The 23,957-nt window shown below is 41.9% G+C and overlaps 1 protein-coding gene across 2 annotated transcripts in view; it reads left to right on the top strand.

The window, feature by feature from the left end:
- The window catches only part of LOC142141462 (protein-lysine methyltransferase METTL21C-like), a 113,202-nt gene that overhangs the window by 28,218 nt on the left and 61,027 nt on the right, over positions 1 to 23,957 (top strand). The gene's annotated exons all lie outside the window — the stretch shown is intronic.

The following is a 23,957-nucleotide window of genomic DNA, read 5'->3' as shown; positions in this document are numbered from 1 at the left end:
TACATTGGTGTGAGTGTTTTTTAATACAAATAAATGAAAATGTGTATTCATGTAAATTTGGCCCATGATGAATGAACATTTAGAACATAAGCTAATATCTAATAAACGTTTGTCCCATTCTATCCAGGTTTAAAGTCCCTAAATTTTTAAATATTAGTATTACTACAAGCACAAGCATACTCCATGGCTGCAAAGCCATGCTAAAATTACACATTATTGGTTACCTACATGAAGTTCAGTCATGCGTAATACATAGTTAGTGTGAATCAAGTAAAACAAAATCCCTGGTAATTGATACAAAATCATCTCCTCTGAATAGTATTTTAGATTCAAAATTAGAATAAATCGTTCAGTGTAGTAGATTTTAGTTGCATTGTGTTCTGATGAATTGAGTTAAAGTGACTCCTAATTGAGCAACCTCGAGTTTACTGTGTAGGACAGTTAATAATAATTATTACTATTACCGTATTTCCCCATGTATAAGACGCACCTTTTTCCCCAAAATTTTGGGTCTAATAACTGGGTGCGTCTTATACAGGGGTAGTAGCACTTACCCTGTCAGATGACTCCTCTGTCCGGTAGAGTCTTCTCTCCGTCTGATCCTGATGCTGGAAACCCGATTAAGGTCCTCTCTGCGATGTCCGGATGTCCTTTTAGGACCTTGACAAGGTCCTGAAAGGCATTCTTTCAGGACCTTGAGGTCCTGAAAGGACATCCGGACATCGCAGAGAGGACCTTAATTGGGTTTCCAGCATCAGGATCAGACGGAGAGAAGACAGAAGACTTTACCAGACAGAGGAAGCATCTGACTAGGGTAAGTCAGAATTCACTATAGCGTAGTCTCTCCACTGTATAAGCTGCACAAATACTCTGTGAAAAAATTGAGGATAATGTTTATCCTCAATTTTTTCACATGATTTATATAGGTGCGTCTTATACAGTGGAGCGTCCTATACATGGGGAAATACGGTACTTAATATTATTATTTATTAATTCTTAATAATTTATAAATATATATAATGATAATCCAAATAATGTGGTATGTACCTAAGAATGTTTCTGCCAAGTATACTCATTATAATAGTTATTACAAAATAAACTCAAGTTATCTCAACACTAGGCAACTCGACAGAACTGATCTATTTGTATACAGACATTTCTAGTGTTCTCTAAAGTCCGTAGTCCATGTTGCCCTCTGCATATGATTTCTGTGGTTGGATGAAGGTGTCTGTTTTGTCTTTTTTTATGTTGTATAGGAGACTTGCGACTGAATTGATCTTGGTACGTATCTGCGTATATTACGTTATGCAAGTTGCACTGAGAATGCTTCCGTTAATTACTCAGTCCCTTCGAATTTTTAGTGGTCTAAAAGGAGGGTATGACAAATGATGAAATTCTATCTTTTTATTTAACACGTCATTTTTATATTTAATTCTACTTTTAATTAACTCATTTAAATATCTGAAGAAGGTCATAGAAATGTTTTATATTGGTGCATTTTGTGAGGGATTTAAAGAAAGAGGCACCCAAGACTTGTTTCAGATAATTAAAGAAAATAGTTTATTGAATTGAAAGATAAGTAGAGTGTCACACGCCGGCCCCGCGAGCGGGTACCTGTGGTCTTACCTCCCTCAGGCAGGCAGAAGTCCCAGCAATCGCGGCCGGATCCTCCTGATGGCGGATGCCATCTTGATTTCTTCTTTTTAAGACCTCCCGCTCATCCCTCATTTGCCCAAATCTATTGAAGAGATATTTAAAGCACCTGAGCTAGCTGTCAGGTGCCTGTTCTTTGTGCTCACTTCCTTTAAGTGGTAGGACCTGGCTCTTTTCCTCCCTGCTCCTGGAATCCTGTCTGTAGACCACATTAAACTTCCACGTTGTTCCAGTGACTCCATTGTTACCTATCCTGAGTTACCTCTCTAGTGTTCAGCATCTCCTGTCTGCAGACTGCATTGAACTTCCACGTTGTTCCAGTGACTCCATTGCTACCTATCCTGAGTTTTCTCTCTAGTGTTCAGCTACAGTTCAGTATCTCCTGTCCGCAGACTGCATTGAACTTCCACGCTGTTCCAATGACTCCATTGCTACCTATTCTGAGTTACCTCTCTAGTGTTCAGCTACAATTCAGCATCTCCTGTACACAGACTGCATTGAACTTTCACGCTGTTCCAGTGACTCCATTACTGCTGTTAAAGTCAAATAATTGGATATGGTCATTTCAAATGAATATCTTTCAATCTGATTGTCTTTGTCTGAAATTATGAAAATAGCCTGGAGGAGCGTAATTAACCACAACACGTGTGCGAACACTTATACAAACATTTACACTAACACATACACTTGTAATTAGTTCACCTTAAAAATAGTTCCAATACATAGTTATTTATAATGAAATGTAGCAGAGTTTATAGTTAAATATTATAATGTTAAATATACTTTACTGAGATCTAAGGTTCAGGATACAGGAAATATAACGTGTCTAGTATCATTCTAATCTCCTATTTATCCTCAGACGCCTGGTTCAATCTCCTAAGAGACCGCACCTTGCGTATGCAAGATATGGATTATAGGAAATAAATGGTCAGAATGGTATTGTGGGTGTAATGCAAATAGACCAGTTTGAACCAGCATTTGGCGGGAAGATTAGTATGCAGCTGTTGGAGAGCTGACCCCCACCCTTGGAGGACATCGTTTGAACTGGCCAATGACCTGCATTTCATTGGACTGTTCTGAAGCCTGAACCTATGGAAACATGCCAAATCAACTCTATTGTTTTCACTGTATCACTAACTGTATATAAGCAGGAGCTCTGGTGCCAGCAGACACTCTTCTCAACCACAGACTTCAGGACTGAATGACTTTATGCTGGATCCAGGGCGCCTGCGTATGTAATATTTATTTTATTGAATTGTTACTCTGCTGCTTATTGCTATTAAATCGCATTGTGATTTGGAACCACACTATTTGAAGTGGACAATCTTCATTGGATAGTGACTAGACATACATAACACTGCCTATCCTGAGTTTCCTCTCTAGTGTTCAGCTACAGTTCAGTCCGCAGACCACATTGAACATCCACGCTGTTCCGGTAACTCCATTGCCACCTACTCTACTGTACAGCTTCCGGCTATTCTCTCTGCTCTCCCAATCTGATCTACCTGGTAGGGGCCATGACCTGCGGGACGGGGGCTGCTAAGACCATACCTCCTTGCGGGGTTCCTGGTGAAGACCACCTGTTTCGTTAGACTCCACGCCCTTGGGTTGAATTGTGCCAAATCCGGCAGATTCAGGGGATCCTAAGATCACCCGCTAATTCTGTGACAGAGTTTACAAGGTTAGTACATATGCATCAATCTTACAAATAGATGCTTAAAGTGAGGGAAATGTACCTTTTTAGATATAAGAACTTATCCAATCATATACTTCAAAGAAATGCATTGAGAGACATTTATTTTAGCATAAGGAGTTAGTGGAAACTGTAATGAGTTCACTGTTCATTCCATCAACCATCTTTGAAGACTTCACACTAATTTGAATTGCCTGTTACACTTTGTTGTGATTTGCCGTGGAAAGAAATAAAGCTTCATGAAACATTTCAAGCACAGTTCCAGTCATCCACTTCCCAAACAACCAATTCTTGTGTGGGAAGAACAATCTAGTCTCTCTTCGTTCTAGGTAGTCTCATTATGGCAGATTTCTTAAGCACGAATACTCTCAACAGATGTGAATGCAATCTGAATACCGAGTTATTTTGAAAAATTGTGGACAGATGTGATCTTCCAGCAAAAGAATGGATGGTAACTCATCAGAAAACCAAATGAAATAGCTTTTTCTTAAAGATGTCTTGCGCAGGTCTACATAGTTCAGGCAAAAGTCCCTGAAATGAAACTTTCATCTGGAATTTGTTCCCTCCACTTAACCTTGTTCTTGCAGTAAGTCAAGAAAATATACTGAGACGAAAAACACAATATGAGGACATAGAAAAAAGTAATATATATGTGAATTACTGTAGCAAATGCAAACTAATTTGCATAAAATATATACAAATTGAAAACACATAAAAGTGAGCACAAATTTACTCCCTACACTCAAGACAGTGGAAAACAAAAACAGGACTTACAAAATGTTCAATCAATAATAATTTAATCCAATCACAAAGCACAACATAATATTAACTCACACTGTAGACGCAATCCTAGAAGGACCTAATTGTCCCAATATGTTTTATCCCAATTAAGATATGATTCAATAAGGAATACAAGTCTCAAAGTTAAAATAAAACAAATACATTTGGAACATGATCTAAATAGTAAATATGCAAACATGGGACAATTCTACTAGGGATCCATTCAATATTTTTCAGCTGCACTAGGAGCCTTTTATAGAAACACTGAACACCTATGTCACCATCCAGTCTTGCTGCTAATTTATCTCTCTCTTTTTTTGTAAGTCAAAGGGAAGTCAGCATGATTTATTACACTTAAGTTTACTTACACTCCAGCTCCTACACATAATTCTTGACTACAGGACCCCTTCAACTGCAATAGAAGTCTCATAAAGAGCCACTGAAGGTCTGTGTAATCCTGTAGCTTTGCTGCCAGTATATGTACATCACTCTGACCCAGGATGAGTAGGAAGTGGTTTCACTAGCTGCAACAGCTGTGCGGAGGGATTTCCTAGTTTGACAGTTTCCAGTTCACGTTATGCATGCTGCCTGAGAAGCAACCCCAAAGTGAGCCTGGAGCAAGTCAGTATGGACTTCCATTGCCCTGATTACACAAATCAGGACAATGGGCAAAAGTTATGATTACTCTCTGGCTTTGCACACAATTAGAGCAGTGGTAGAAGTGGCACAATAGCATAGTTTTGTTTTCTGGCCCACTTAGGCCACTGGTATTGGCCAATGAGAGCATTGTAGACGAAGCTAGATAGTATGGCAATGAAGATTGAGGAGCAAAAGCAGGGTCTGGACATTCCAGTAGTGGAAATTATACTTAAAGCCAAAAAATCATCTACAGCCATTGTGTATCATCTGCTCTGGAAGAGATATGTAGGATGGGCACGTTTCTTACAGGAGCCTCTTCTGTCTGACATCCTTTTTGTAAAAAAAAAGGCTATAAATACAGAACTTTGAAAAATCGTGGTGCAAACTTACTAAACAATAATTTTGTTTGAGGTTTTCAAGCCAGCAAACTACGGGTGAGATTTTCATCTCAAACCTACAGGATTTTTTAATCTTCGGGTTTGAGCCTGAAAACTCAAACTGCATCTGATGCCTGGCAGTTTGAAAACTCATAAATTGTATGTGGTTTAGGCAAAACTGCATGTGGTTTAGGCTAAACTGCCCAGTAAAAGAAGATGGGAAACATCCAATTTATTCCTACTTTTGTGTGATTCATGCATGTTGATGCTTGTAGAACTTCAAGCACCAGTATGCACATAGTTGCCAGTGCATACAGACACTTGTAGTGCCACAAATGAGTACTACAAGTATTTGCCCAGTTATTAATAGTGTTCCTCCATTCCTATATGTCATAATGTAATCATGCCCCGTTTCTGTCACATAAAGTAGTCGTGCCTCCATTTCTATGTGTAATAAAATAATAATTTCCCCAATCCTATAAGTAGTAAAAATATATTTGTAACCCCTTGATAGTAATAATACATTAATGTTACCTCCATTGATTTTAGAAAATAGAATAATCCTGCTTGATAGAAATAATAAATTAATGTTGAGGTCTATGACAAACAACCTTGTTTCTCAGAGCACATTAGGAATGGATATCCCTCTCTCTCTGAGGCAATATATTACGTAACTGAATTATAAATTCCCAGCCAGAAAGTTTGAATATGCCACACAATGCCAATGTAATGTCACGGCTGGTCTCTTATATAACTGACACTGACAGCTGTTGGCAGATTGGATTGCAGGTGATAGGTTTACCCATGCACTGCTGAATGTCACATTAAGTTATGTACAGCTAGTTAGGAGATTCCAGCAGCCAGAGCTTATATTTTAGACAGGCTGTGTGTTTGAGGGACAACAGTAAATAAAAGAACACACTTGTCGTCAACAGTTATTTATAAGGGCTAAATCATAACTGCAGGGTAAATAAGTTATAGCAAATGAATCCATTGATAAGTTTAGCTAAAGTGTAAAATGTGAAGACAGAGAGTCTGATGTAAATGTATTTGATGGCTTTGCACATCCCAATGTGAGAAGATAACCATGTCACCTGTAGCAGCTTCAAAGAGCTCTTTCTGTTAGTCTTGGACTCCTGAATATACTCCGTGGGGCAGGTCACAGCTGGACATCCTTGCAGCCCAAGGCAGCATTTTACAGGTATATAGAAATATGAGCTTCAAAGGAAAAATGCCTTCATAGTTCATATTTTGGGAAATCCGGGTGTCACTCCATACTGAGGAGCAGAAATCACACCAGGGGGTAAATGTATCAAGCTGAGAGTTTTCCGGTGGGTTTGAAAAGTGGAGATGTTACCTATAGCAACCAATCAGATTCTAGCTATCATTTTGTAGAATGTACTAAATAAATGATAGCTAGAATCTGATTGGTTTTTCAAATCCGCCGAAAAACGCTCAGCTTGATACATTTACCCCCAGGTTTGTGAATGACATGTACGGGTGGTATCCGTGAACATCTAAAATCACATATATTTGGAAAAGGTATGTCATATTGTCAAAATTCCATCATGTTTGGTATTTAAATGTGCGGGAAGTTATGACTGGTTTATTGAAGGGAAAGTTATGTCTCTGGGATATATCTGAGAAAAGCTAAGACAGGTCAAAACTTAGGAATAGTTTTGAACAAGCCTTAGGTGACATCCAAGGGACATTTCCGCCCCCACATTAGCATTCACACTGCCCTTGTGAATGCCGTCCTATTTCAGTTTGCTTAAAAACCTGTGTTTTGAAGGGACAAGGTGTCAGACCTTTTGGGGAAATCAAGTCACATTGATAAGCTGTCCATCTTCCTAGCCAATTCCCCATTGCACAGATTATGCAACTCAAGTAAGTGCTATTCTGAATGTAACCCCTTTTATTTTAAGCTGTTTTGCTTGTCACGTCAATCTATTAATTGTTATTCATTATTTTTTTTTATCTGTATGCCCTGTACTTTTGTATATTAAATAAATAATTTAATATGTTGCGTCCTTGATAATCTAACAAATCCATTAGCCTGTTAAGAAGAGAGCTCGATCAACTTAACCCTTGGAATGCCAGTATGTGATTTGTTGATAGATTTGATTAACAAGCTGTGTGTGCTTGTATTCACATTTGTGTAACAGTCTGGAGGTGTGAGGAGTTAACCTTTTGCTTACTGGTGTGGTTCTTGCTAGTCTGTGGATAGCTAGATGTCTGTGTGCCAGTGTGGGAGAGTATATTGGGTCCTATTGCCCGTATTCAATAAGTGGTGGCAAACTTGAGGTGTGAGCGCTGTTTGGGGGTGATTCAGTAGGTCTATAACCTGTGTGATAGGTAGAGACTCCAGCTGGAATCGTGTGACCTCATATAGCAAACACCCCAAAGTCACAGTAGCTGGGAGCGTATTTGTAACAAATTGGTGGCATTGCGGTGGGATTCTTTAATTTCTCAGGGTATTAAGTGCATGGTTTAAGCAATTAACCCATGTAATTATAAACTGATTGTAACCTTGCGAGGAATACAATAGTTTGACAAGGACAAAACTCAAGGCTTATTATTATTTTTAAAGACATACGTGGAAAGCAGTTCCCTTCCCTTCTCTCTGTTTTCCTTTTCTATCTTTTATTTTGCAACATAACTGAGGAGCTGGCTGCGGCATATAAACGCATAACAAAGGAGGCGCTGATTTCACATTGTGAGGATGGAGGAATTCCCACTAGTGGCAAAAGCAAGAAGCAATTGATTGAAGCTCTTGTGCAGAGAGATTAGCATCAAGTCGTAGATGTGTCCCAGGAAGGGCACCGCCAGGATTCACAAGCGGACTTGACTGTGGATATTTCTCAAAACAGTGCACTGTTACTTTCGGATGATTCTAATAGATTATGTGTGGACACTGCAATGAACGTTTATTTGCAAGCTGCCCTAAACTATTTGGGCCCAGCGGATATTACAACTAAAATGCAACTACATGAAGAAACAGTCAGTATTTAACTTATGTGCAAAACAGAAAACTAATTTTCACCCCTTGCATTGTAACATAGTTTTGTCCAGGAGACTGAAATAAGAAGTTTCTTCAGTTAAGATCCTTAATGAATCAGGCCCCTGGTTTGTGAGGGAAAGCATTAGAAGTCTATGAAGATCTTCCACCTGAGATGGACGGAGATTATGAGGCAATCAAAAGTACCCTGTTGCAGCGTTTTAAAATCACGCCAGAGGTGCATAGGCAGAAAGTCTGAGATTTAAAACGCAGTGCCTCTGACATTTTTTCAGGACTTGTGGCCCAACTGTCTACTTCTTTCAAACAGTGGATTGGAAGGTTAAAAATCACCACCTTTGATGCTCTGAAAGATTTAATGATCCAAGAGCAGTACCTAGAGGTGTTGAGAATGTTGGGGAGACACATAGTCCTGACCAACGGGAAATAGCGAGTGACAACAATCCTTGCATTGCTGCTGGGACCTGTAGTTCGAATGTTCACCACTCAGATCTCCATCTGAGTTCTGACCATACACCTGAGTCTTCTATAGAGACAGGGGGGTCAGCTGCTAGCCCACACTTACCTAGTCAGCCGTCTAACAGTTTAGAGGAGGTAGATGAGGGGCCCAAACTCCCTGTTACTCTACACCCCCAGATAGATGAGTCCAAGGGAGAGGGGAGGGGAGTGTCCTGTTCCATAGCCCCCCAGATAAGAATCGCATAGTGTATCCCACTGACAGGGAATTTTATAGCTGGGAAGCAGGGCAGAGTGGAAGTGGGTATTCTGCTGTGCCAGGATTAAGGGGTTCCCATTTACAGGAGTTTTGGTGGGAGGGAGGCATTCTCTCAAGCACCACCCAAAAGAGACACAGTCAGTGAGAGGCACAGAGAGTGTAGGTATAAATGCGGAAGTTAGCCCATAGCTATAGAAGGACCAGTAGTGTGTGAGGTGTGAGCACTGTTTGGGGGTGATTCAGTAGGTCTATAACCTGTGTGATAGGTAGAGAGAGACTGTGGGCTGGAATCCTGTGACCTCATATAGCAAATACCCCAAAGTCACGGCAGCTGGGAGCGTGATCGTGACAACACTTATGATATTAACATTCCTGTTCCTTTACCCAATTTTCCTCAGGAAATTAAAATTTCATCCCTGAAACCCTGTAGAACACTGTGGACATAGGGAAACTAAAGGAGTTGAGGGGATGAAATATTTACTCACATTAAAAACTTCTCACAAATACATAACTTATATCAAATTCTGCACCACCATTACTTAAACAACTCATTATTGTGAGTTCCAACAGGAAATAAAATTTCACGGTTGGACACAATTATGAAATTAAAATAGTATTAATTAAAAATCTCAAAATTATGTTTAAATGTTAATTCCTTGTGAAGGGCATTGCTCTACATAAACTCATTGTTATCACAGAACTGTCTAGATAGAGTGCTTTATTGTATACAGTATGGTATCATCACTATATATTTATCTCATATCAAATATTTGTGTAAATGATGCAATAGTGGACGTAAATCAGCTATTAGCATAATCAAACTGTCAACAAGATATATTTATTGTTTTATCAACTAGGCAGTGTAAATAATACACAGTATCAAAGTGTTTTATATCAAGGTCTCATGCATGTGCTTTACTTATACTTGCCAACTTTACCTTGCTCCCCTCCAGGATCTTCCAGGTCAGCTGGCAAGTGTGAGAGCTGGTGTGTTGATGCCAATGCTTCGCCCTAACGTGTGTTAGGGCGAAGCTTACCTACACAAATCGCGTCATTAAGCCTCACCTCTGCCTGGGATCTGGGAGAGTGCCTGCTCTTCATGTAGTCTAGAAGAGTAGACAAGTGTGGGTTCACTTTCATATTGTTTACATCCAGGTTCAGTGTCGGACTGGGGCATGAAGGTCCCACCAGGGGAATTCAATGGAAAGGGCCCATGAAGCAATGTGTGCACAGCCTCTGAAAGAGTATGGACAGCCACAAGAGGCATAGTAGAGTAGACGCCGCTAGAGAAGGTGTGGACAGTGCACGGAGTCCATGGCCAATTTCACATGTACCATGTAAATGAATTACAGAGATGAAATGTGAATCAAACAATAAACAACATTTATTTATACTGATAAAACATGCATAAATGAAAACAAAAATAAATATTTATGATTATAAATAACAAAATATTAATAATGTTTTAAAAATAATAAATGGGTTAGATTAAGATCGCTCAGTATACCATATGCCAGACTAAAAATGTTTCCACACCAGTGTTGTCAGATGGGTAGGTGTTTCCCATGAGTGGTGTAATGTACACTTTTGTAATGTAGTTGGTTCACTCTTTTCTCTCACCATGAGAGATTAATTTAGTTTGTTGTATTTGGCCATAAGGGAAAGACATCACTACCCCCCAATTAATCTGAGAAAGTGCGGAGGAGTAGGCAAGTCTGGGTGAGGCACATCACTGTGCAGATGTCATGCGTACATATAAGGTAACACTGAAAATAGTCATATAAGGTGTAGAAGGTAATATTGTACATAGTATCAGTAAACAAAGAATGTTCCGTAATTTATTACTCTACACAGAGCCATAGCGTGGGTGCAACAAGTGAATCATTGCCTCAGGCCCTACTAAGCAGGTGTGGTCATCCTACTCGCTATTGCCTCCTCTGACCTCCAATCCCTCAGCTTTTCACCAATGCCTTTCTGCTGCATTATCTGACACTGGCTCCCTCCTGATGCCTACCTCTTGGGCCCTATTCCAGCTTCCTCCAGATGCGAGACTCTGACCCTCTCCTATGCTCTTTGGAATTCCAGATCCATCCACAACAAACTGCCTTCTATCCACAACCTCCTGATCTCCAACTCTTAACCTTCTTGTCATCACAGAAACCTGGCTTCCAAAATTAAGGCAGACAAAAAATATCCTCCTCCCATCATTCCGCCACTCCTAAAATTCCACTCTACTCTACCTCAAGTCACCACCTCTTGTACTCTTTCTGGCCCACTATGGGTGATGATGTGCTTTCTCTTATATTATCCTCTCCACCCTCAACCTGAATCCCATCCCCTCTCACATCCTTCTAACCCTCTCCCCTACTGCCTGCTCCCATCTTGCTCACCACTTCAATCTGCTTCAGCAGTTACCTCTCTGCCAACTCCCTACTTGATCCTCTACAATCTGGCCTCCACCCCCTTCAGTCCACAAAATATGCCTTGACAAATGTCACCAACTATCTTCTCCCTGCCAAAGCCAGGGGCCACTTCTCCCTGCTTATCCTTCTGGACCTCTGCAGTCTTTGACACCATGGATCACCATCTCCAACTCCACACCCTTCACACATGATATCATCCTTTTGTGTTCACCTCCTACCTCACCAACCACCCCTTCACTGTTGCTACCTCTGGTTCCTCCTCCCCCATCCTCACTTGCCGTAGGAGTCCCACAGATTTCTGTCATTCGCCCTCTGCTCTTTTTTCTGTACACCTCTTCCCTGGCTGAACTCATCAGTTCCTTTGGCCTCCTGTACCACCTCCATGTCGCTGACACTCACTGTGTAGTATTTCTTCTCTTTCTGCAAAAGAAAGCTGGATTTATCTAACTGAGTTCCGGCACCTTTTTTTGATGGATTTTCCAAGTTTTAAAAGTAACTTTTGAACATTTGATGTTTGGTCCACATGGACTTGATTCGCCCGGTCAAGCGTAGCAGGTCGGCGGCAAAATCATTAAAACGGTGCATGCGGGCTGCTTGTGTGTCGAGTTCGATGCATGCGTATTTCATCCGCACTGGTTGTGATGGTCGCTCGTTGAGTGCTTATTGTGGTCACGTGCTGAGAGCTTACTGCGGGCGTCGACCAATATGTTTTGTTATACAACTGACGTGTGTGGCTGTGTGTACAGTGATTGACTTTGTGATGTGAGTTCCTGCACCTTTTTCTTACAAAAGAAGCACTGGGGATACCTAATAGGTACAGGAGGAGTTATTTTTCTATTGTACCAGATTTTATATTACGAAAGGTATAGATTTGGGATACCTGGTGGTGTAATCCACTTTGACAGCATGTATTGATGGTCAAGGGCTAATTTTTAGACATACTAAATCCATACCAATACGCTTGAACGGGGTTTGCACCATGGGAACGAAACTAGCGGGGCCCTGTAATTCGGATTCAGACATGTTCTCTGGCATACAGGACATGTCCAGCAAAACTTCTTTACTGCCATGAGAATCCCTGGCTAATAAAACCTGAGTAATATATACGCTCCCGGTTTTGCCATCTCCCAATTGTAGGAGCAGCTTTAAGTACAAGTGGAACATGAATTTGTGGCACCAACATTTGTTCTACATTTTTATCTTGAACTTAGCAATTCTATGCAACAAATCATTTTTCAAGATATAATAGGCAATTATGCAGGCCTGTCGGCCCTCTCTGCACCATTCTACAGACATTCACTAAGGTAGCATCTCCAAGTTGGTCTCGACCAAAGTCTCTCAGTGAAAACAAGTTAGATAATAGTGGCCAATAGTCCTTTTCAGGAGGCACGGCACCTTCACCCGAAGTATTGCCAACTAATTATGGCAGTAACTGGATCTGCGCTGGAACCTGTGCATCATGTCTTTGAATTTTCCTCTCCTTTTGGATGGCAAAGTTTTATTCTCCTGAACTGAACTCCAGTCCAGGTTTTGTGGCAGATCATCACACTTCTCCTCTCCCTCTTCCTCAAGTTTGTCCCTCAAGGCTGGGCCTTCAGCCAGTGATCCAATTGCTGAGGTGTCTGGCTGGACTTGCTCATGGAGGATCTGTTTAAAAAGCGGAAAGTCTGTGCAAAGTATCAAAGGGTAAGGTGATTTTGGATTAACTGCCGCATTTACTGTGACTGTTTGTCTATTTATGGTGGTAGGCAAAAGAGTCCTGTCATAATCCTCAGCAATCCTGTGGAAACAGAGGACATTTACTTTTGGCAGTTTGTGAGCCAGAAGCTTTGGCAATAGAGAGCTGGAAACCAAGATCAGTTCACTACCCAAATCTACCAAACCAGTACCAGGTGGTGATCCACAAAAACAGTCACGAGGATCAAGCAGGACTTCCCGGTAACTGGACTCATAGTACAGCAACAAGGATAGATCAGTTTTGCATGTGCCAGCGAACAGTCCATAGGTTAAATTAATGTTGGGCCTTGTGCCCGCAAATGTCCAGGTACTCTGCACTAAAACCACTTGGACCCAAAGCACTTTTGGCTGCCTCTTTGTTGGAAAAACTTTTCTCTCCAATTTTCGGTGCACCTTACATATACCAGGTTTTGGCCAAGGCACAAACTTTGGAGCAGGCAGCAGAGGCTTGTGCACAAACTGCAAGGCACTGTATATCTCTGCTACAGTGACTAATTCCTCATACGTTTGAGGGTGCATCTGCAGTACCCACCATTGGAGCCTGCGGTCCATAGCTTGGATTCAATGGTCGATAGCCAGAATCTCGATCATCCAGACGACAGTGTTCTTTTCTGGCTACAACCACTTTTTAAGTATTTTGCAGAGTTTAAGCTAAGCATAAACTGACAAATCTTTGGACAGTCTCCAGTTATGATACCGTTGGGCCCAGCATGCGCTGGTAACCCAAATCCATATCAGGATAGCGGTTTTCATCTGCTGATAATTATCAGCTTGGTCCTCATCCAGATCTATATAGGTACGCTGAGCTTTCCCCAATAGATAGGGAGCTAGATGTTCAGCCCAACTCTCAGGTGGCTATTTGGTTCGGGTGGTGACACGTTCAAACGTGACCAGATATGCTTCCATATCATCATCAGAAGTTAATTTCTGCAGCATGGCTGCAGTTGGAGATTTCCTGTCATGACTCCCATGCACAATCTCCTCGCAGAGAAGATAGGAATTCCCCTACTGTGATGCTGCCACATTGACCAAGGCTCGTGGTATATTGTCCATTTCCATGAAAAATATGGTCTGGAAGCAGAATTTTGCTGCCCTTAGCATCCCCAATGACGCCAGATCTCCGTGGAGGGCGGTACCTATGGAATCAAAAACACATGAGATCCAGCAACGCGCCAATGACATTTTGCCTTGATTTCAGTTCCGAGGACATGCAAAAGTACCGAGCCGGCTCAGCTTGGTACTCGGATTGCATAAGTTCGGAGGGCTCGGTTTTCAAAAAAATGATCCTAAACATCCCTACCACAAACTGTAACCCAACCCCTCAATGTATGTGTCACGGGCACTAGGAGTTTTACCCAGAATTCACCAGGTGGAATTTCACTCTACCAGAGGCGCGGAGTCTAACACAGTGGCTGGTCTTCTCCAGGAACTCCCGCAAGGGAGTATGGTTTTTAGCGGCTGCCACTGTGCAGGTCGCGGCCCTCTGGGAAGTGTGGTGAATATACAGAACTGTTCAATTGAATAGGAAAGGGAATGTCAATGATATAAATGCAGAGTCTTTGAAAAATGAAAACAATGGTAATACTGTAGACTGATGAGCAGTAATAAAAGGAGGAGAAAGTTCCAAAGTGCATTTGCACACAGGTAGCATACAGCAGACCAACATATGACAACTGGATAAAGTCTATAGAAGGACCAATCAATAATGCAACAGGAGAGTCAGCGACTTGCAGCTATACTTCAGAGGCACTATAGGCTTTAGTCCTAATAACAGGTACCATGCGACATAGTAGGGTAAGCTGCTCCTGACATATGTTCCCGTTGGTATATGTAAAGACTTATGCAGATGCTGGTATAATACTAGATAGCGTAAATTGGTCTTCGGCCAGCAAGTTGTACCACTGATATGGAGAGAAGACTTGTCTGGGTGCAGGTATGTTATAAGGTAGCGTGAAGTGGTCTGCGGCTAGCAAGTTGTACCACTGATATGGAGAGACGACTTGTCCAGGTGCAGGTATGTTACCAGGTAGCGTAGAGTGGTCTGCGAGTAGCAAGTTGTACCACTGATATGGAGAGACGACTTGTCCAGGTGCAGGTATGTTACCAGGTAGCATAGAGTGGTCTGCGAGTAGCAAGGTGTACCACTTATATGGAGAGACGACTTGTCCAGGTGCAGGTATTTTACCAGGTAGCGTAGAGTGGTCTGCGAGTAGCAAGTTGTACCACTGATATGGAGAGATGACTTGTCCAGGTGCAGGTATGTTACCAGGTAGCGTAGAGTGGTCTGCGAGTAGCAAGGTGTACCACTGATATGGAGAGACGACTTGTCCAGGTGCAGGTATGTTATAAGTAGAGATGGTCACTGACCCCCGTGTTTTGGTTTTGGATTCGGTTTTGGATCTGGATTACCGTCGTGTTTTGGTTTTCGTTTTGGTTTTGCAAAACCGCCATTGCGTGTTTTGGTTTTGGTTTTGGTTTTGTTTGGTTTTGTTTTGCTATTTTTTTGGAAAATCCATGTTTTTGGGCCTAAATTAACCCAATTTAGTGCTCCAACTGTTTTAGAGACAAGTAATCTAATTGTTGAGGTAATAAATCATCCAAAAAAACAGTTTAATTCTTCGTTGGTAGGCCTATTCTACACACAAAACAGATTGTCTTCCTCTCCATCTATGCATATTGGCAATGCAGCCATCGTCTTTGAATGTATATTACACCCTACACTTATAGTTAAATATGTAAAGAAATGGAAAAAGCCAGTTTGGTTTCTGTCTCTCAAGGCCCCCCTCCACTTGTATAAAATACCAAAAAATTCAGCCATTATAGACTGTACAATATTAATTGACATGGAGAAAGACAGTTTGGGGTCACTCTGTCTCTCTAGGCCCCCCTCCACTTGTATAAAATACCAAAAAATTCAGCCATTATAGACTGTACAATATTAATTGACATGGAAAAAGCCAGTTTGGTTTCTGTCTCTCTAGGCCCCCCTCCACTTGTATAAAATACCCAAAAATTCAGCCATTATAGACTGTACAATATTATGAAAAATGGACAAAGCCAGTTTAGGGTCACTCTGTCTATGACACCCTACCCTTAAGGATAAATTGCCCTAACAGCAGCCTTTCAAGATGGTATGTGATATGGAAATGCCACAAGTCCCTTTCCTCTTTGGGGGTAGATTGCACCCTACACTTACATAGAAAGTTTTAAAAAGATGTTATCGGCATCATCTTCAGCTTAATCCTCACCCTCATCAGTGTGTACGTCATCATCACAGACTATCAATTCATCGCCGCTTGAATCCGCCATTAGAGAACAGTCAGTGCTTGGATGTCTTGGATGGTGAAGGCCTTCCTCGTGGAAGATGTAGTTCATTTTTATAAACATCATTTTCTCCACATTTTTGGGAAGTAACCTTCTACGGCGATCACTGACTAAGTTCCCTGCTGTGCTGAACACTCGTTCAGAGTACACACTGGAGGGTGGGCAGCTTAGGTATTGCAAAGCAAGTTTGTACATGGGTTTCCAAATGGCCTGCTTTTCTTCCCAGTAAGGAAAGGGACTGTCTGACATTTCCATATCAACTACCTCTTGAAAGTAATCCTCCACCATCCTTTGCATGTTTATACTCATATTGGATGGAGTTATGGGCAAAGTGACACATTTTTTTGAAAAATCCTTCAAACCAGCCCAGATGTTAAATTGTTCGGGTCTGCCCCCTGTGTCTTCCCTGCTTCTTTTTTGGAAATTTAATTTTTTACAAGCAACAGCTTGAGAAAGTGAAGGAGGACACGTCGTCAAGCCGAGGCCCAGTTCAGCGGCCAACTTGCTGAGCAATAGCTCCTTGCAAAAGTTCACATCTCGCTCATTTACAAGTAAAGACTCAATGTAGGTTTTAAACCTTGGATCAAGCACAGTGGCCAAAACGTACTGATCCGAGTTCAAGATCTTAATAACTTGAGGATCATTGTGAAGCGAATTAAGTACTTGATCGACAAGGCCAACATACTTTGCTGAATTGCTTGCTTTCAGCTCCTCCTTCATTTTCTCAAGCTGCTTTTCCAATAGTCTAATTAAAGGAATGACTTGGCTCAAACTAGCAGAGTCTGCACTGACCTCACATGTCACAACTTCAAATGGTTTCAGCACCTTGCACAGCACTGAAAGGATTCCCCACTGTGCAAGAGTGAAATACATCCCCCCTCCTTTCCCAATGTCATGACTTGTGCAATATGCTTGGATGGCTTTGCGCTGTTCCTCCATCCTCTGAAGCATGTACAGGGTGGAATTCCACCGAGTTACCACCTCTTGCTTAAGTTGGTGGCAGGGCAAGTTAAACTGCTCTTGGAGCTGCTGTAATCTCCTACATGCTGTGGCTGAATGCCTGAAATGGCCTGAAATTTTACGGGCCACCGAAAGCATCTCCTGCACCTCACGGTTATTTCGTAGGAAGCTCTGCACCACCAAGTTGATGGTGTGAGCAAAACAGGGAATATGTTGGAAATCACCCAGCTGTAATGCTCGCACTATATTGTTGGCGTTATCTGAAATGACATACCCTGGGGAAAGTCCGAGTGGTATAAGCCATGCATCAATCACATCTCTCAGTTTGCGTAACAAATTGTCAGCCGTATGCCTGTTAGTGAAGCCGGTGATACAAAGAGTGGCCTGCCTGTGACAAATGTTACGTAGTGGTGTACATGCTGCTGCTGTTCCTGCTGGTGAAGGTGAATGACCAACCCAGTGGGCTGTCACAGTCATATAGTCTTTGGTTTGGCCACTTCCACTTGTCCACATATCTGTGGTTAAGTGAACAGTGGGCAGAATGGCATTTTTCAGCGCAATCTCTACATTTTTACACACTTTTTGGTATAGTTGTGGAATAGCTTTACGGGAGAAATGGTGTCGCGATGGAATTCTGTAACGCGGACACAAAACCTCAATTAACTGTGAAAAACCAGCTGCGTTTATTGTGGAGATTGGACGCAGATCTAACACTAACATTGCAGCCATGGCGTCTGTGATTCGCTTGGCGACTGGGTGACTGCTGTCATATTTGCTTCCCCTCGCAAATGATTGTTTCACAGTTAACTGCTGAAATGTAGGACTGCTCATTTTATTAACCTGCCTCTGGGATGACGATTCACCCCCAGCAGCAGCAACAGCAGCAGCAGGACTAACGCTTTCTTCAGAGGAATCAATAATAGTGCCGGAGTCATCCAGCCTTAAGTGGGATGCCGGGCTAACTCCGAGCGCTACTGAGGATATTGATGAGGATGGTGTGGTGGGTGTATTTTGTAGCCGTCGGTATGTCGGTGAGCGGAGGGTCTTAGCTGATGAGGGAGTGCTTGTATTCTTTTGGGAAGAACTTTCAGCTTTTCCCAACACTTTGCCATGAACTCTCGTTAAATGGCGTAACATAGACGAGGTTCCAAGATGGTTAAGGTCCCTCCCTCGACTGACTGTGGCTTCACATACACTACAAATGGCTATACAATTGTTGTCTGGATTTGGGTAGAAATAATTCCACACATAAGAAGTGGATTTTTTTGTTTTATGCCCAGGCATGACAATGGCCTTTTTCTTGTCACGTGCCAGAACTGCTGCCACTGGTGCAGGACTTACACAAACAACCTCATCCTCATCAACATCCTCATTAGCGCCCTCGTCGCCTACACAAATCTCCCCCTCATCCTCTTCTAATTCCAAAGTGGCATCCTCAATTTGGGTATCACCGGCTACACTCGGGCTATTAAGGCACACATCAGCAGAATGCTCACGATTAGACATCCCACTGTTGGATGGACTCTCCACAGGGATTGTTGTCATTTGTGAATCAGAGCAAATATTCTCCTGTAATGCCTCACTGTTATCTTGCAGCTCGGCTTTGACGCGTAACAGTAGTTGTGCACCAATTGTAGGCTGGGTAACTTTTTGGGATCTGCCACTAATAGCCAAAGGTGAAGGCCTCATTCTCTCTTTGCCACTGCGTGTGTAGAATGTCATGCTTGCAATTTTTTTTTTATCGTCACTTAACTTTTGCTCAGTTACACTTCTTTTTCGCTTCAATACAGTAAAAAATTTTTTGGTTTTTGTTTTTTGCACTAATTTGAAAACACTCTGTTGTTTGACATCGCCTTGGCCAGATGACGTACTGGGAACACTAACATCAGAACTGGTGACAGAACCTGGTTGCTCATTCAGATCATATGTGGACTGCTTTGAATCCATTCTGAGCGCAAACCACTGGGGAGTGCTAAAAATTATTTAGTAGATACTGCTGACAGTTATGACTTTTGACAGCCAGAAATATTAATGCACAATTAGGGAGGACACTCCAAAAGCACTGAGGAGTGCTAAAAATTATTTAGTAGATACTGCTGACAGATATGACTTTTGACAGCCATAAATATTAATGCACAATTAGGGAGGACACCCCAAAAGCACTGAGGAGTGCTAAAAATTATTTAGTAGATACTGCTGACAGATATGACTTTTGACAGCCAAAAATATTAATGCACAATTAGGGAGGACACCCCAAAAGCACTGAGGAGTGCTAAAAATGATTTAGTAGATACTGCTGACAGATATGACTTTTGACAGCCAGAAATATTAATGCACAATTAGGGAGGACACCCCAAAAGCACTGAGGAGTGCTAAAAATTATTTAGTAGATACTGCTGACAGATATGACTTTTGACAGCCAGAAATATTAATGCACAATTAGGGAGGACACCCCAAAAGCACTGAGGAGTGCTAAAAATGATTTAGTAGATACTGCTGACAGATATGACTTTTGACAGCCAGAAATATTAATGCACAATTAGGGAGGACACCCCAAAAGCACTGAGGAGTGCTAAAAATTATTTAGTAGATACTGCTGACAGATATGACTTTTGACAGCCAGAAATATTAATGCATAATTAGGGAGGACACCCCAAAAGCACTGAGGAGTGCTAAAAATTATTTAGTAGATACTGCTGACAGATATGACTTTTGACAGCCAGAAATATTAATGCACAATTAGGGAGGACACCCCAAAAGCACTGAGGAGTGCTAAAAATTATTTAGTAGATACTGCTGACAGATATGACTTTTGACAGCCAGAAATATTAATGCACAATTAGGGAGGACACCCCAAAAGCACTGAGGTGTGCTAAAAATTATTTAGTAGATACTGCTGACAGAAATGACTTTTGACAGCCAGAAATATTAATGCACAATTAGGGAGGACACCCCAAAAGCACTGAGGAGTGCTAAAAATTATTTGGTAGATACTGCTGACAGATATGACTTTTGACAGCCAGAAATATTAATGCACAATTAGGGAGGACACCCCAAAAGCACTGAGGAGTGCTAAAAATTATTTAGTAGATACTGCTGACAGATATGACTTTTGACAGCCAGAAATATTAATGCACAATTAGGGAGGACACCCCAAAAGCACTGAGGAGTGCTAAAAATTATTTAGTAGATACTGCTGACAGATATGACTTTTGACAGCCAGAAATATTAATGCACAATTAGGGAGGACACCCCAAAAGCACTGAGGAGTGCTAAAAATGATTTAGTAGATACTGCTGACAGATATGACTTTTGACAGCCAGAAATATTAATGCACAATTAGGGAGGACACCCCAAAAGCACTGAGGAGTGCTAAAAATTATTTAGTAGATACTGCTGACAGATATGACTTTTGACAGCCAGAAATATTAATGCACAATTAGGGAGGACACCCCAAAAGCACTGAGGAGTGCTAAAAATGATTTAGTAGATACTGCTGACAGATATGACTTTTGACAGCCAGAAATATTAATGCACAATTAGGGAGAACACCCCAAAAGCACTGAGGAGTGCTAAAAATTATTTAGTAGATACTGCTGACAGATATGACTTTTGACAGCCAGAAATATTAATGCACAATTAGGGAGGACACCCCAAAAGCACTGAGGAGTGCTAAAAATTATTTAGTAGATACTGCTGACAGATGGAGGGAAGGCTTGTCCAGGTGTAGGTATGTAACAAGGTAGCGTGGAGTGGTCTGCGGCTGGCAAGTTGTACCACGATATGGAGAGAAGGCTTGTCCAGGTGTAGGTATGTAACAAGGTAGCGTGGAGTGGTCTGCGGCTGGCAAGTTGTACCACAATATGGAGAGAAGGCTTGTCCAGGTGCAGGTATGTTCCACAGCAAACAGAGAGCACAAGTAGAAACCAGAAACACCTCGGAGTCACAAGGGAATGAGAACCAAAGAACAGGCCACGGTAATAGAGTAACAGGTGCCTTAAGTAGTGAGAGGTGATTGATTGACCAATGAGACTATGAGCAAGGTTTTAACAGTTCGTGGTTTCTGCACATGAGCAATCCTTGGTCAAGATGGCGGATGGCCGCGGCGCCGGCAAGAGGGAGAGAGACCCATGTCCCAAACTAGAGGCACTAACCATCCGGTGAGTGACAGTATGCATGGGTGTTTTCTTCCTAAATTGTTCTTTTAACAAAGCATTCATTCTTTCTATTAACTCTGTTGCTTGATAATAATAGGGAATGTGGACGCCCAGTATGCATGTTTGTCTTTGGCCCACTGTCTGATTCCGGCACCAGTGAAATGTGATCCAATGATCCAGGGGTGTCAGGCAAATGGAGAGTCAGACAGGCCAAGGATCAGAAGACAGGTAATGAGCAGTAGCATGGTCAAAACAAAGCCAGGGTCTAGTTCACAAGAGGAGGTGCAAAATGGAGGGACTAGCAGGAGTCAATACCAGGAAGCAGGTCACGATCAGGACACAAGAATGCACAGAGCAACCAGCAGCAGCAATGGCAATTGATGGACTGGCTCAGATTGCAGGGAAAGGCAGTCTCTAAAAAGATAGCCACAGGCGATTAGGATCCACATTCAACGATGAGGCATTAACCCCTTGCAGGCAGGATCTGCAGAAGGCAAGGCATCATCTACAGAGAAAATGCTGCAGTGTAGTCAGAGGCAGATCATGACAGTCTTATCTATTGGGGATAGTTTACAGCTTTCAGCTAACTAATTGTTTATCACATTGATTTCATAAATCAGTCTCTCCCCTGACTGGCTTGCCTTTGAATCTCCAGTCAACTTGCGTAAAGGTAAGCATTCATAAAGTTTGTGTCTTGAACACTGCCCAACTGTCTGTGTAGATAACAATAGAACCAGTTGTTTCTTCAAGGCACATGTTGACTGTTTGAATTCTGTATACTGACTGGATCCACCTTCTCCACTCACATGTAGTATAATTTGTTGTATAGGTTGATATGCTGCAGCAGTCGAACTTTGACCATTTTGTGTCAAGATCACTGAACTATTAGTAAACCATACCAAAATGCCTCTGTTCTTCAATCAAAGGGCTCAGCTACTTTTACAGGTCCACCTCCAGTCTGCAAAGGGAGTAACACCTGCTCTGCAGCTTCAAATGAAATCATGCCAGCCAGGTCTGTGCCGATTGTAGGGGTTCTTGTTAGGATACTCCACCTCTTTCTGACTTGTACCACTTCCATTTCGGTAAGGTGGGTTTCTGCGCACTTGATTCAAGTCCTTCTTCTCTGATCCTGTTATGATTCCAGTGTATTTACTAATAGCAACAAAAATGTAAAGCAAAGTGTCTTTATTAAAGTAAATACACAAACAAAAGATCCACAGGTTTGAACAGGTTTCCTAAAGAGACTGTATAGCAACAATGGCAGGTGCTGATAAAATAAATATTACCCCAGTCCAAAAGGCACAAGGCAGTCCAGGAGAGCAGACAGAGTCCAGGGATCAAGCAGTGATCAGACAATAAATCCAAATAGCCAGGTTGAGATGAGGCAAATAAGCGAGGTCCAGAAGTCAGGCAAATAGGTCAGGGCTGGCGGCAAACAACAAATCCAGGAAACAGGCAGAGATTGAGGTCACAGGCAATACAGCAGAGTCCAGTACACAGTCCAAGGTCATACACAGCAAGATCAATCCAAAGGCAGAGAAGGGGAACTGAGCAGGGAGCAGGTAAGTATACACAGAGCAGGAACTAACGGGGTGAACTGCACAGAGCACAGCTTGAGGCAGGTCTTTAAAGGAGTGTGACAGGTGCAGTTCTAATTAATCCTCAGGCAAGAAGATTAACTCCTTCAGGTATGTTGCAGCGTTCAGGAGCAGAACAGCAGCACCTCTGGTGGTATGAGGTACTGCTGCTAGGTAGAAATGACAGACAGAGTTGTAACAGATCCAAGAAGGACTACTGATGCTTTTTGGTCGACTGCACATAATATAGGGCTGTGTATGCAGCCAGCAGCTGCTTCTCCAAAGGTGAGAGAACTATTTATCCCAAAATATGAGTCTTTCTTTCTCCTGGAGTTAGTGACTTCTGCCCGAGACCCCATGACACTCCATATATATTGTCACAGAACATATAGAAAGAAAGGCTGTGGAGGTGTAGTGGACCTAAAGCATTATGGGTCTGTATTGCTTGCTTTGCAGCTTGAAATGAATCATCCTGCCCAGCAGCCCACACAAATTCAATCTTTTTTTTGAGTCACATTGTAGATAGTTCTTAAAGTAATCCACAATGTGGGACAAATGTCCTCCAGTAGTCCATTGTTCCAAGAATCTGTTGTGCTTCTTTCATAGTAGTTGAATGCTGCAACTGCTGAAAAGTTTCCAACTGGTTGAGGTATAGTACGCTGTGGTCTTGTCCATATCATGCCCAGAAATTTAAAAGTCTGTATTGGGACTTGTACTTTTCAGTATGAATCATCCAGCTGCGACTAAACATAAAGTCAGTAACAGTCTTTAAATCCTGTGTCACCTGTTCCTTTAATTCACCTGACAACATGTGTCATCGATGTAATGATACGCTTGGCAAGTGACCTGTGGTGTAACACTGGAAAGGTCACGTGCACCAGTCCATAAAAAATGGTAGGTATGTGA

Source organism: Mixophyes fleayi, chromosome 2 (genome assembly GCF_038048845.1).
Source record: "Mixophyes fleayi isolate aMixFle1 chromosome 2, aMixFle1.hap1, whole genome shotgun sequence".
Classification (NCBI taxonomy): domain Eukaryota; kingdom Metazoa; phylum Chordata; class Amphibia; order Anura; family Limnodynastidae; genus Mixophyes; species Mixophyes fleayi.
The sequence above is the reverse complement of the archived record's forward strand: the minus strand, read 5'-3'. Positions and strand labels throughout refer to the sequence as shown.